The sequence below is a fragment of the Ambystoma mexicanum genome, chromosome 10, assembly GCF_040938575.1.
Source record: "Ambystoma mexicanum isolate Mex_15411 chromosome 10, UKY_AmexF1_1, whole genome shotgun sequence".
Classification (NCBI taxonomy): Eukaryota; Metazoa; Chordata; class Amphibia; order Caudata; family Ambystomatidae; genus Ambystoma; species Ambystoma mexicanum.
The window spans coordinates 878,421,851-878,434,568 of NC_090932.1; the positions used below are offsets into that span (position 1 = coordinate 878,421,851).

A 12,718-nucleotide genomic window follows, 5' to 3' on the forward strand; every position below is an offset into this window, starting at 1 on the left:
GGGCCCACATCCAGGCTTGTGTCTCTGGTGCATCCAACAACACGGCTGAACTCTTTAAAATCTGCAAGGCACTAGCCAATCCTTTCCGCAGTCTCCACCTCACCTCTTCGCTCCCAGGTAATCTCCAATGCACTGGTCACACACTTTACTGCAAAAACTCAGGGCATCCAGAGCACCCTTGCTTCCCTTTCCCCCCTCACCTCCTATGGCCTCCCATCCCACCTCTGCCTTTCTCTCCTCCTTCTCTCCCATTACATCTGATGAGGTCACTAGAGTCATCCGCTTTATGAAGGTCTCCTCCAAACAGGTCTTCTTTCAGAACCATCAAGGACAATTTTGGCTCTCTTGCCCCTGCATTTGCTGATATCTGCAATCACTCTTTTGCTATTGGATCTTTCCCCTCTTCCCTCAAGCACTCTAGTGCGCTCCCTCCTGAAAAGAACCTCTGCAGACCAGTCTTGTCGGGCTAACTACCGCCCCACCCCCATCACCCCCCCTCCTTGAGAAACTCTTGGAGAAGCAGGTCTTCCCCAACTGACCTAGTACACTGAGATTGTTGGCTGCCTACACGACCATCAATCTGGATTCCGAGCATCCAGAGGCACGAAAACTGCTCTTCTGGACACCCTTGAAGAACTGTTTGCATCTCTTGATTCCAACTCTCCAGCTGTCCTCATTCTACTTGATCTCTCCTTTGGATATTTCCCCTCTCCCACCTATACCTACACCTGTGGCAGCATCCCTCAGTGCTCCAACCTTTCTCCCTGGCTCTTCAACATCTATCTCGCTCCATTTGCACACCTAATTTCCTCCTTCTCCCCCTTACTTCCAGTGTTATGCAAATGACGCACAACACTTCTTCAAACTTCCCTCTGATACCCGCTCTACTTCCTCCATCATTCCTGACAGGACCATCCAGTCCTAGAGTGCCTCAATGCCAGCAAGACTGAGATCATTCCCATTGGGACTCCTGCTCCCTTTCTTCCCCTCAATCTAGCCACCCTATGGGTTCTTCCCCTTCATCATATGAAGCCAAAAACCTTGGAGTCATCTTCGACTCATCTCTTTCCTTCTTCCCTCACATCCAGGACCTTGGCAAGAAGGCCCACTTTCAACTCTACCTCTTCAAAGGAATCCTTAATGTCCTCATTTTCCTTCAGAAGCTCGATGTCTGTAGAACTCTGGGACCCTCCAGGCTAGACTACTGCAATCGCCTCTTCCTTAATCTACCCTCTTCCTCGCTACGTCCCTCCAACTACTCCAGAATTGGGCTGCAAGACTTATCCTTGGCCTCAAGCCCAGGGACCACATCTCACCAGCCCTAAAATCTCTTCACTGGCTCTCGGTTGCTGCAAGGATCAAATTCAAATCCCTCTAAATCTGTCTGGGGCCATGGAGCACGCCGTCTAAAACTGCCTCTCACTAAGTACTCTTCCCCCCCAATTCTGTACTCAGTGTCAAGTGCTTCTCTAAACAGCAAGCTGGTGGCCAATCTCTTTCCTCAGCTGTCTCCCTCCTATGGAACAACCTCCCCCTTCCACTTGGTCTTGAGCCAGATCGCCGAAAATTCCGGAAGATCCTTAAGACTATCCTCTTCACCGCCTCCTTCCCCCCTCCCTCCTCTGCTAAACCCCACAGTCGGTGAGATTGGTGACCAGGACCCCTATGTGTCCACCTGGGTCCTGGCCTCCCACCCCCAATCGCTTTAAGCCTCCTCCTTCCAGCACTTGCCTGATGCGCCGACCGACCTGTGCTTCACAGGCCTGCACCTTTTTTTATTGGCAGTGGACTACTCTTACTAGTGATCTCTGCCTGTGCTTCACAGGCCTGCACTTTTTTTATTGGCAGTGGACTACTCTTATTAGTGATCTCTGCCTGTGCTTCACAGGCCTGCACCTTTTTTTATTGGCAGTGGACTACTCTTACTAGTGATCTCTGCCTGTGCTTCACAGGCCTGCACTTTTTTTATTGGCAGTGGACTACTCTTACTAGAGATCTCTGCAAGTCACTTAACAGCTGCTTGCAATTTATTCCCTAGTACTTCCCTCCATGGTACTCCTAGCACTTACCCCCTTCCTCCCCCTCATCCCTGCTCTCTCTGCACTTGCAAGTTCATAATGCTCACAAGGCCTAGTAGGACCGCCTCCCTCTTTCATGGATATTGCCTTTCGTTCCCATGTTCCCTCCCTGCTGTCCTGTGGACGCTTTGAAACAATTTACTTGATATATAAGCGCCTTACAAATGCACAATAAATAATTAGCAAACTACAAAGAAGGGTGAAAATCATTTTAACATGCAGAACTATAACAATATTTAAAATAGCATGCGTCTGTCAGCCAGAGGTAATTCACAGGTATGGTCATTGGTGCATAGGTATGAGGAAATGACAGACAGGATTTTCAAGAACAGCCATTAGACTTGTATAGGAATAAGGCCATCAAGCAGAATTTGAAATGTTGACAAGACACTTCTGACATTGTACTGTGCGCGTATTTAACCCAGCCCCATCTTAATGTAAAACTGTACCCCTCAAAGACCCAGTATAATCCTCATCAACGGTATCAAATGCAGTCTCCACACACTATGCAAAGTATCACTTCCATGGGCACCCAGTACCTCTACCATAGGCACTTTCTAGCTATTCTAATGCTCCACCCAGTTCAACCGACCCCACTAACATGCTTATCCTCCACTCTCCATCCATTCCAATCTCAAAAATGGATTTGGAAAGGGGGCGCTGTTGCGCCGAAGCAAGATGGCTGCTTGAATGTGTAGCTCCGGACCACGAGGACACATACTCTAAAATATCCTCATAAAATACAGCTGTACGGACGCCTACTGCTCTGGCCGCTTCATGAACTTGCAGTCTACAGTCGAGCCGAGTTTCGGACCCGGACCTTCTGCGGGCCACACTACGGCTGCCGGCGGCGCTGCGCCTTGGAGGCCTGGCTCGCCCCGTGGCGGGGTACCGGAGAGTGCGGCCTTGCGGTGCCACCCGACAGCCCGGCGCGGGCGGCCTGTGCTGGGAGAGGCATCGGAGCGTGGGAGGCGCGCTGAGTGGCGGCGCGGCTGGCACGATTAGCTGACAGACCTGGGATCGATCTGCACCACTGCTGGCTGGAGCCCGTGACTCGCGGCCCCCTTGGATCTGGGCTGGGTGCCGCAGACGGCCGGAACCGTTGCGGCTGACTTTTTGCGGCGGAACCGGCCGCTTAGCCTCCTCCCTCGCCCCCTCCTCGTGGGGGTGCTCCTCCAGGGGCTCCCGTTAAGGTAAGGAGGCCGGGCAGCTGGGGCCAGACTCACCCCCACCTGGGACTGCGGCGTTGACTTCTACGGCCGCTGGTTCGCCCAGGGCCACCCTCCAGTGAGAGGGCGTGCTGGCTCCGCTACCTACAACACCTAGAGACACTTTGGGCCCGGGCGCCCCGTGGTCCGCGGCAGGAGGTCTGGACTCTCCGCGCTCTTGTCTCTTGTTTTTTTTTCTTGTTTTTTTTCTCTTTTTCTCCTCTTTTTCGAATCCGCTGTTGGGGGCTAAGGCACAGTAAAGGCACCCAGATGCGGCCGGAGGTGCTCCTCCACTAGACATTTAAAACCACCGTGTCTGGAACTGCTGCTCTCCCCCTCTAATTTGGACACATTCACTAACTAACTACACTGAGCGAGGGGACCCCTACCCCCCTCTATATAGCTGAAGGTGGTGGACACCTGATATATTGAACCGAGGTACCTACCTTAACCCGAATTAACCCTTGTGCCACACCTGACTGGCCCAACGTTGTAGGTCTTAAACAGTGTTGAACTTCACAATTACCCCACGTGCACTGGACAAGAGGGGGGCTCGGCCCTGATATCCTGCGCCGGCCTCGTGCGGTGCCGGCTCTGGGGTGCTGCGCCGTCGGCGGCCACGTTCGCACTGGCGCTTCCCCGGGGAGTCACCCAGCCGCTGCTGCCACGGATCCGGGTTCGACCCACTGCGGTACACACATACAGGTTATAAAGAAGACTTGGAGTATAAATTGGCTGCAAGCAGGGTACGGACTGACCGGCCTGGAGGGCTACATAACTACAGATCCAGATACTCCTAATCTACGGCTGGTGCCGGGGAACTCCACTAACCCTGATCACCCGCTTTGCCTCAGGATCCTAGTCCCCTGACCTGGCCTCCACCATGACTAAATGAGCCAGTGCAGGGAAAAAACAAAGTTCGCTAAACATGTTCACAAAAACGCCGTCCAAGCCGGCCCCCGATGACCCCCCTGACCAACTCGGCCCCATCAACTTCAGAGGAATCACAGAAGATGCTGGAGTATATCCGGGATGGCTTTACTACACTCCATACTAAACTGGACGATATGAATGGGACCATCTCCTCCATAAAAGCCCATATCGAAAAAACAGATGGACGAGTCGCTGAGGTCGAGACTCGAATGGGGGTTGCTGAAGATGACCTGGGCTCTCTGCGTGCCGCGGTCTCCACACTCACCAGTCGGGTGTCGGTGGTAGAGAAGAAAAATGATGATCTCGAATCCCGCTCAAGGCGAAACAATCTGCGCATTGTTGGAATACCGGAGGACAATATAATTGAGCCCATGGAAGACTACGTGGAACGCATCCTCATGACGCTCCTGGACAACCCTGAGCTCTCCCCACAGTTCGCCATTGAGAGAGCGCACTGAGCCTTGACCGCGAAACCTAGGCCGGGGGCACCCCCTCGGCCCATCATAGCCAGGATCTTAAACTTCTGTGACCGTGATGCCCTCCTACGAGCGGCTAGTATCAAAGGTGAACTTCTCCTCGGTTCAGCCAGGATCCACCTCTACCCTGATTATTCTGTGGCGGTGCAGCGGGATCGCCAAACATTCGCAGCTGTGAAAAAGAGACTCCGAGACTTGGGTGTGAAGTACTCCATGCTGTTCCCCGCAAAACTGCGCATTGAACATTCCAACAAAACCTTTTTTTTTCACGATCCAGGAGGAGGCCTCTAAATTCCTTGAAGAGCACTTCCTGGGCTGAATCCTTTGCCGTCACAAGCCCAGTCTACATGTTACTTATTAATCGGTCTATGCCGGTGAGAGGCCGTATTCAGCCTTAGTCATAATGGTTGCATGTCGTACAAAAAGGCATAGAATGTTCGTTGGTTTCTCTTTGTTAAATTGATCCTCTAAGCTCTAGCCCTGATGGGAGATATTGTCTTAATGTGTTTGGCAATTACTAATGTCCAAAAACGGCTTCAGTTCTTAAACATGCTCGGACTTCCTGTCGGGGTGCCGGAGTCACGGGAAAGCTCACAATTATAATGTGTTATAGCTAGCGCTTATGGAAATGCATCAACATGTGCAGCAACCCTTCTATCTTTCTTATAAATCCTACATATATGTAACCTCAGCTGAACAACACTAACTATTCCAGCTGTATTTACACACTCTTCGCCCTCCTCTGGTCCGTCGCGCCACTGCTAGGTTAGTCAACAGGCCCCCAGGTGCTGATGCCGAGAAGTTTATTTTTGTTATGCAAGGGTTTGGGTTTCATTCCTCAAGTTGGGGTAGGGATGTGAGTGGGGGTGGTGGGGATGGGAAGTTATGTTAAAAAAGTCTTGACGACCACCGGAGAGTTCAGGCATGACACACTGACACCACACGGAGTTACAGAAGGGGTGACGCACCGTACTGGGCCGAAATGGACTATGCCAACTAAATCCCTTGGAACAAAGCCCGAGCGATCCTGCTACGTTAATGGTGGATAACAGCCTCACCTTCATGAGCTGGAATGTCAGGGGGCTCGGCAACTACAAAAAGATGCAACAAATACAACTCTATGCTGAGTGCCACGGCACTCAAGTACTATGTCTACAAGAGACTCACGCTCGCTCTGCACAGTGCAAGAGTTTTGCTAAGCAGTGGGGACCCCCAGAGGTACTACACTAATTATTCCACCCAGAGCAGAGGTACCCTCACCTTAATACATAGGAACCTTAAGTTTAGTTGCTCCTGATCGCATATAGACCCCCTTGGGAGATATATACTTATTGTTGGCAAATTGCAAAATCAAGAGGTAGCCATCCTGAATATATACGGTCCAAATATTGACGACCCCGAATTCTATCTACACCTAGCCTCGATCCCTGAGAGTTACTCTCAGACTCCAATTATATGGGGTGGCGACTTCAATACGATTTTAGATGTTAGTCTAGACAGGTCAGGCTCCAGACCTCGCCAGCTTTCAAGGGCAGCGTACACTATCCTTACAACTCTCCCCCGGCTGTCTCTGGTTGACGCTTGGCGGTTAATGTATCCCGATTCCCGCACGTATACCGTTCATTCCTCAGTCCATGACTCGCATTCTAGGATAGATAGATGGCTGTTTTCTGACATACTAATTAGGTGCCTGTCCCATCTGGCAATCCTCCCCAGAACGTTGTCCGATCATTCCCCGGTGGTCGTCTCACTGAACTGGGGGCATGACTTGGAAAGATCAAGACATTGGAAAATGAGGCCCCACGCTCTACTAGACAACACCTTTGCTTCCGAACTAGAGTTTTCCATCGAGGAGTTTTTTGAGACGAACACTGATTCGGTACCCTTACGAGCCACCCTCTGGGAGACATTCAAGGCTTACATCAGGGGTATCGCCATATCCAAAGGGGGTGGTATTCTGAAAAACATTCGGGAAGATATTGCGGTGAGCGAATCGGCTCCGACTGTCCTGGAGTCCCAATATGCCTGCCATCACTCCCCCCGACACACTGGCATCAATGGGCCTGGAGCTAGATAGATTTCGTGATCTTGCGGAACGAGAAGTTAAATTCCTTGATAACCCCCGGGTGGTTAGACGATACAGGGAGGGCGAGCGGCCAGGCCGCGTGCTTGCCAGGCTAATTCGCGATGAGTTTGGAGCCCCTAACATCCCCGCGATAGAAGGGTCCGACGGGACACTAGCTACCACACCCCAAGACATCAACACAGAATTCCTTCCATTCTATACCTCCTTATACTCGAAAGTCGATGGGCCCCATATCTCAGAGATAGATTTCTACCTGGAGGAACTCCCCCTCACGGTCCTGTCTATGGACGCTGCCGCTTCCCTAGACAGATCCTTCACTGCTGAAGAACTAACTGAGGCCATTGAGGCATTCGCTGCAGGGAAGGCCCCGGCCCAGATGGTCTCCCTATGGACTTCTATAAACGTTATAAATCTATTCTGGTTCTGCAATTACTAGCCCTATGGGAGGAGGCATGTGAAAAGGGTACACCACCCCCCTCGCTCCGCGAGGCCATGATCACAGTCCTTCTTAAACCCGGTAAACCTCCCACCCAATGTGGTTCATACCGCCCCCTTTCACTGGCTAACCTTCTAGCTCCATTCATGCCTGATATCATACACCCCGATCAGGCGGGTTTCGTCCCAGGTAGGTCCACATCCCTAAACCTTAGACGACTTTTCAATGTGATCAGTAGGATTAACCCGAATACGCAGGCGGTGGCAGCCACTTTGGACATGCAAAAGGCATTTGATTCAGTGTCCTGGGAGTACTTGTGGCGAGTCATGGAAAAATGTAAGTTTGGCCCCAACTTTCGGTCCTGGGTCCGGCTTCTATATACCAACCCAGTGGCGAGGGTCCGTACTGAGGATAGGTGTTCCACCCTGTTCCCGACAGCCAGGGGGGACACGACAGGGGTGTCCCTTCTCCCTATTGATCTTCGCGGTAGCAATTGAACCCTTTGCAGACATGATGCGCCAATTACATTCTCACAGAGGCTTACGCTCGGTGGGACATCAGATATGGTCTCCTTATATGCCGACGATGCCTTGCTCTACATCCGCTCCCCAGAGACAAACCTTGTTCCAATCCTGAATGACGTCACCCGATTTGGGCAAATATCTGGTCTTAAAGTTAACTGCTCTAAGTCGACCTTATTCCCACTCACAGACGACACACAACCACCCTCCGACCTAGGGGGGGGGGTTCTCTTGGTCCCAATCCACCTTCACCTACCTGGGAGTGTCGGTCTCCCGCCACGTTGAGAAGTTGCGCGTCGACAACTACCAGAATTATCTAGCTAACCTTACCGCCAGAGCCGCAGGTTGGGCCAGACTCCCCATTTCCCTAGCTGGTAGAATAGGCATTCTTAAAATGGTTGTACTGCCCCAACTCCTATACCGCTTCCTATACCGCTTCACGAACATTCCAATATGGCCGGGCACTGGATTCTTCAAGATGCTACGAGGCATTACTAACACCTTCCTCTGGCACTCCGGCGCAGTCCGCCTCAAACTGACTACACTCACCACCCCCAAGGAACTGGGCGGGTTCGGTGCCCCCAACTTCCCCAAGTACTGGATGGTTGCTCAAGCTCAATTTGCCTTACTGGTTCATCACTACGAATCCCCCTCATGTACGACTTGAAAAATTGAAGGTTAGCGAGCGAACGATTGGCTCCCTCATCCTCAAGCCCGCCCTGCCTGACCCCGATTCACTAGACCCTGTGGTTAGTACATCACTTGCTCTTACCAAAATATGGGCAGGGGCTGTAATGCCTAACCCATTTCATGGTGACCTCCCACTCTGGAACTTTTTCCCGGATGTCCCATATATCCCTCAACACATTGCTGCCCGCTGGTCGGAGGCAGGGTTCTTGACTCTTCGCAATGTCTTCCAAATGGGCAATTTCCTGGAGTGGTCGGATCTTCCTTTTGCCATTAGGCGTAAACCATCAGTATGGCTACAATACTCCTTGCTTAGGAGGAATCTCAAAGCCAAATACCCAGAGTTTCCTACAGTTCCACCTGATGACCCTATAATAGCCGAACTCTGCTCTTCCGACTCCTTCAGGTGCAAGGTGTCTAGACTCCATTATCTGCTACAGACCAGAGCTGCCCCTACTTTTGCTAAACTTAGGACTTAAATGGGAGGAAGATCTCGGAGTCGAGATTACAGATGAGCGCTGGGCCCGAATGTGTGCGCGTACCCAAGAGGTGTCCTACAATTCTAGGTTTAAATTACTACAAGTTAAAGTACTGCACAGGTATCACCACACGCCAACCAGATTGCATCGCATGAGTCAGGAGCTCTTGCCTAATTGTCTCAGATGTGGCGCTGAACAAGCTAATTACATTCATATGCTCTGGCACTGCTCACACTTGACAATACTGGCAGGAAATATGCGTCACTATGTCAGACATACTAGATTGCACAATTGACCCTTCCCCTATGCGCTGCCTCCTTCACGACCTCCCTGGACTGCAACGTAACTCCAGGAAGTTGGCAGGTCTCTGTATGATGCTGGCAGTGCGATGTATTCTACTGTGCTGGCTTCGTCCCAGAGCGCCCACATACGCTCAGTGGCTCCGGGCAGTTACCTGGGCGCAAGATACCGAGGAGGCCTGCGGGGCAATGCAACACCCCCACTCAAGACAGAGAGACATCTGGTGCAGATTCCGTGACTATATGTCAGCCCTGGCCTCTAACTCAGACTCAGAAACGTCCCCTCGTTCCCAATCTCCTCAGTCTCCCCCTATATGATTTATATCCTCCTTGACCCCTGGCCAGAACCCTTCCTTTGCCGGCCGCTCCTTGCGATCTGCATGTTAATATTGCATTGTACTGTGAAGTCTCCCTGTTGTGATTTGTAAATCAATGTCACGATGTGCCTTCCCTGAACTGTTTTTCTCTGTTGGTGTGTTGTCAAGTCGAATAAATAAAGTTTTAAAATAAAATGGATCTGGAAATGTGATCTAGAGGTTCTTGAGGCCAGTGGTATAACCAGGCCAAGTCACCTGGTCCAGTTGGGAAAACAAACTACAGAAACCACGACTCGCAGAAACTCCCTCTCGGTCAGGTGAAAAACCTGGGCTGGATCGGGACGAGTCAGCAACAGATCCATTAGGGTGGACGAATATGGAGGAATCCTGACTAGGTCTCTAAATTCAGAGGAAATATTGGATCGGATAGCCCAAGTCCAAGTTAGGTGGAGCAGGTGGGCAAAGCTAATGGGAGAGGACTACAACTCCGCTTTTATATCAAGGCATAAAATAAGCATCGTCACATAGCAATTTGCTGTGCAATTATGTAGGTTTGCTAATTAAATTGACACTTGTGTAGCAAAGCTAGCTATTTAAGTTGCCCTGTTCAGTGGAAGCACAGCTCACCCTGCATTCCTCTCTTGCCCCCGGGGCTCTCTCCAGCCTCTTTTCTCTTTTCACTGCAAGTTCAAAGGGGCAAATGGAGCAAGAGTGCAGGAGTAGTTATCTCCTCCACTCTTAAGTGCCAAAGTGGGGGGAGTGCTAAGCAAGAATGTTTTCTTTCCATTTTCAAATAATTTAAAACTAGAAGTAATCGGGATGATATTTTTTTTTAAGCTAACTATATCCTATCTGGCAATTGCATAATTACAGTATTGCTACTGCAAAACAATGCATTGTACCCATGCTTTAGAGTAAAGTTTAAGTTAGTGTGCCTAAATCTCAATGCCAACTATATCTCGGGTGTGTTAGGAAGATGCATCATATTGACAAGTGAACACTGTTAATGTACATGATCACACGGCCAAAACCTTTGGATGGCAAATCTAGTTCTGTGGCCTGCTGGTTGCACCCACCTGTGAATCGTGTGCTCAATCAATAAGCTGATCCCATACTCCCTGACATGCTATCTTATCTCTCTGTTGCTTTATTCCAGCTAACCTAAAAGTGAGATGACAGCAAAAAATATTTCACCTAGTTTGTCCAGTTCCCTGCCTGCTACGCTATCCACTCTGCTTAGTCTCTTACGTTCTTCCTACATAATGAATACACAAAGCTAACTAGATGTTTATACAAAGTAGTGATCAATAGTTCCATCCAGTATAAACATGCAGATCTACTGCAATACCACAAACTGTAGGTGGCCTCTAGAGCTTGCTTTGCTCCAAATATGATTGCATTATATATTCACACCTGCAGAAAAGAGGGGACCAAATTGTATACAAAGCCTTTTATCATATTTATTTGTGTCCATTCATGCAGCTAAACTGTTACATTTTACAGACACTCATCGAGGGCTTGTGAAGTCTACTTGCCCACTCGCATAGTCAAGCGGATTTTATGACGGACCATTTTTAGGGGATGTCTGAAACCTTTATTTAACATTAACTTTGTTGCAGTAAATGTCAAATGTTTCACTGTGCATGGCTAGCTCTGGGTTGCAGCAATGTGGCAAACATTAAGTGGGTTTGTGGTGACTGGCATCATTTTACAGAAAGCCTATTTAATTTCTTTTTCATCAGTTGCCATGCTTCGAGTGCATTTCTTTTAGGTCGAGTAAGTAAAGTAAGTTACTCGACCTGCAGTTCTAGCACAGTTTTAAAGAATTTGCAAGGTAGGACTTCTCTCATGAATGTCTTACTTCAGCTGTAAAAAAAGGAAACTACTCAGATCGACTACCCCTCTCTAATGTCCCCCAGTGGATACCAGACAAAGACACGTGTATCTACTTAATCATTTTGTAGAGGAAACCGCTCTTTTCAAGGAAACAACTCTTCTATATATCAAACTATACAATTTTATTAAGTCCATCTTACTTTAAAACACCTGTGATCACCTGTAACCTATACATAAACCATAAAACAAAACACGCCATATTCTGTCATACATACAGGTGGGTTATAACGTACAGTAAGAGAATAAAAAATTAACTCCAAAACGTTGCAGCGCGGCACTCGTTAAATAGGTCTGAAAAAGACAAAGGCGTATCCTTTAAGCAGAAGCCGTACTGTAGAATATTTAGGTTGACGGGCTTCTGCAAATAAGAACTTTTTCGGATGTGAATCCGAGGATGTCGATCTGAGTATTTTCCTTTTTTGTGAACACTCTCCCTGTTCAGAATCGCCCTCTCCCAAAAAATAGGGAGTACCGAATTCATTAGTCTTACTCCAGCGGTATACAAAAAATGCTGTTTTGTTGCTCATTTTATGTTTTGTAAAGTTTTGGGTACAAACCACTTCTGGTGGAATTACAAATATTGGTACAACATTGTTAATCAAATAGGTTTGTTTGCTAATCATTTTTTGAAAACGAATGTATGCCTTGTATACATGAAGAAAACTTGAACATGATGAGTGCATTTTACTTGTTTGGGCACAGACTCCAATAGCCCATTGATGTAGTCCATCCTCCTCCCACAAACCCCACCCCCACCTCCTCCCTCCCAGCAAGGACCTTCATGGGGAATCTGGAGCCCCTTTGCCATTAATACTCAGAGGCTTACTTTTCCAACAAAAAAAAAGGGAAATGGTCAAGGCATATAAAGACAATTGCTATGAAGGCTGAGGGCAGGCTAGGGCGGCTGCTTACATTTTAGCAGATGTATGGTGGATAGATGCTTAGCATTCACATAAGACCAAGCTACGCACGTTGTTGCTAAATGGGATTGAGATCTGGGGCTAATCCAACTCAATCCCATTTAGCTCTTTTTTGCCCAGCAGAGCGGGTGAGAGCAGCCGCTGCAGATTTCAGGGCAGCCAAGCCCTTCCAGGCCCTCCGGGCCTCATGTGAGTGTTTCTGGTGCTTAACAATTAGTCTGCTTCTGCGCTCTGAGCACGTTGTGTGCCCGCTCCTCCTCCCCCTCTCCCTCCAGCCACTTCCTGGTCCTCGTCCCTCTGCCCGCCTCCCAGGCCGCCTACACCCCCCCTCCCCTTCCTCTCCTTCTGCCTTGAACTGTTCCCCCTGGGCAGCCCCCTGCCT

At 49.4% G+C, this 12,718-nt stretch overlaps 1 protein-coding gene across 1 annotated transcript in view; it reads right to left on the reverse strand.

The window, feature by feature from the left end:
• PPP1R2 (protein phosphatase 1 regulatory inhibitor subunit 2) overlaps positions 1-12,718 on the reverse strand; it is a 235,789-nt gene that overhangs the window by 56,652 nt on the left and 166,419 nt on the right. The window lies entirely within an intron of this gene.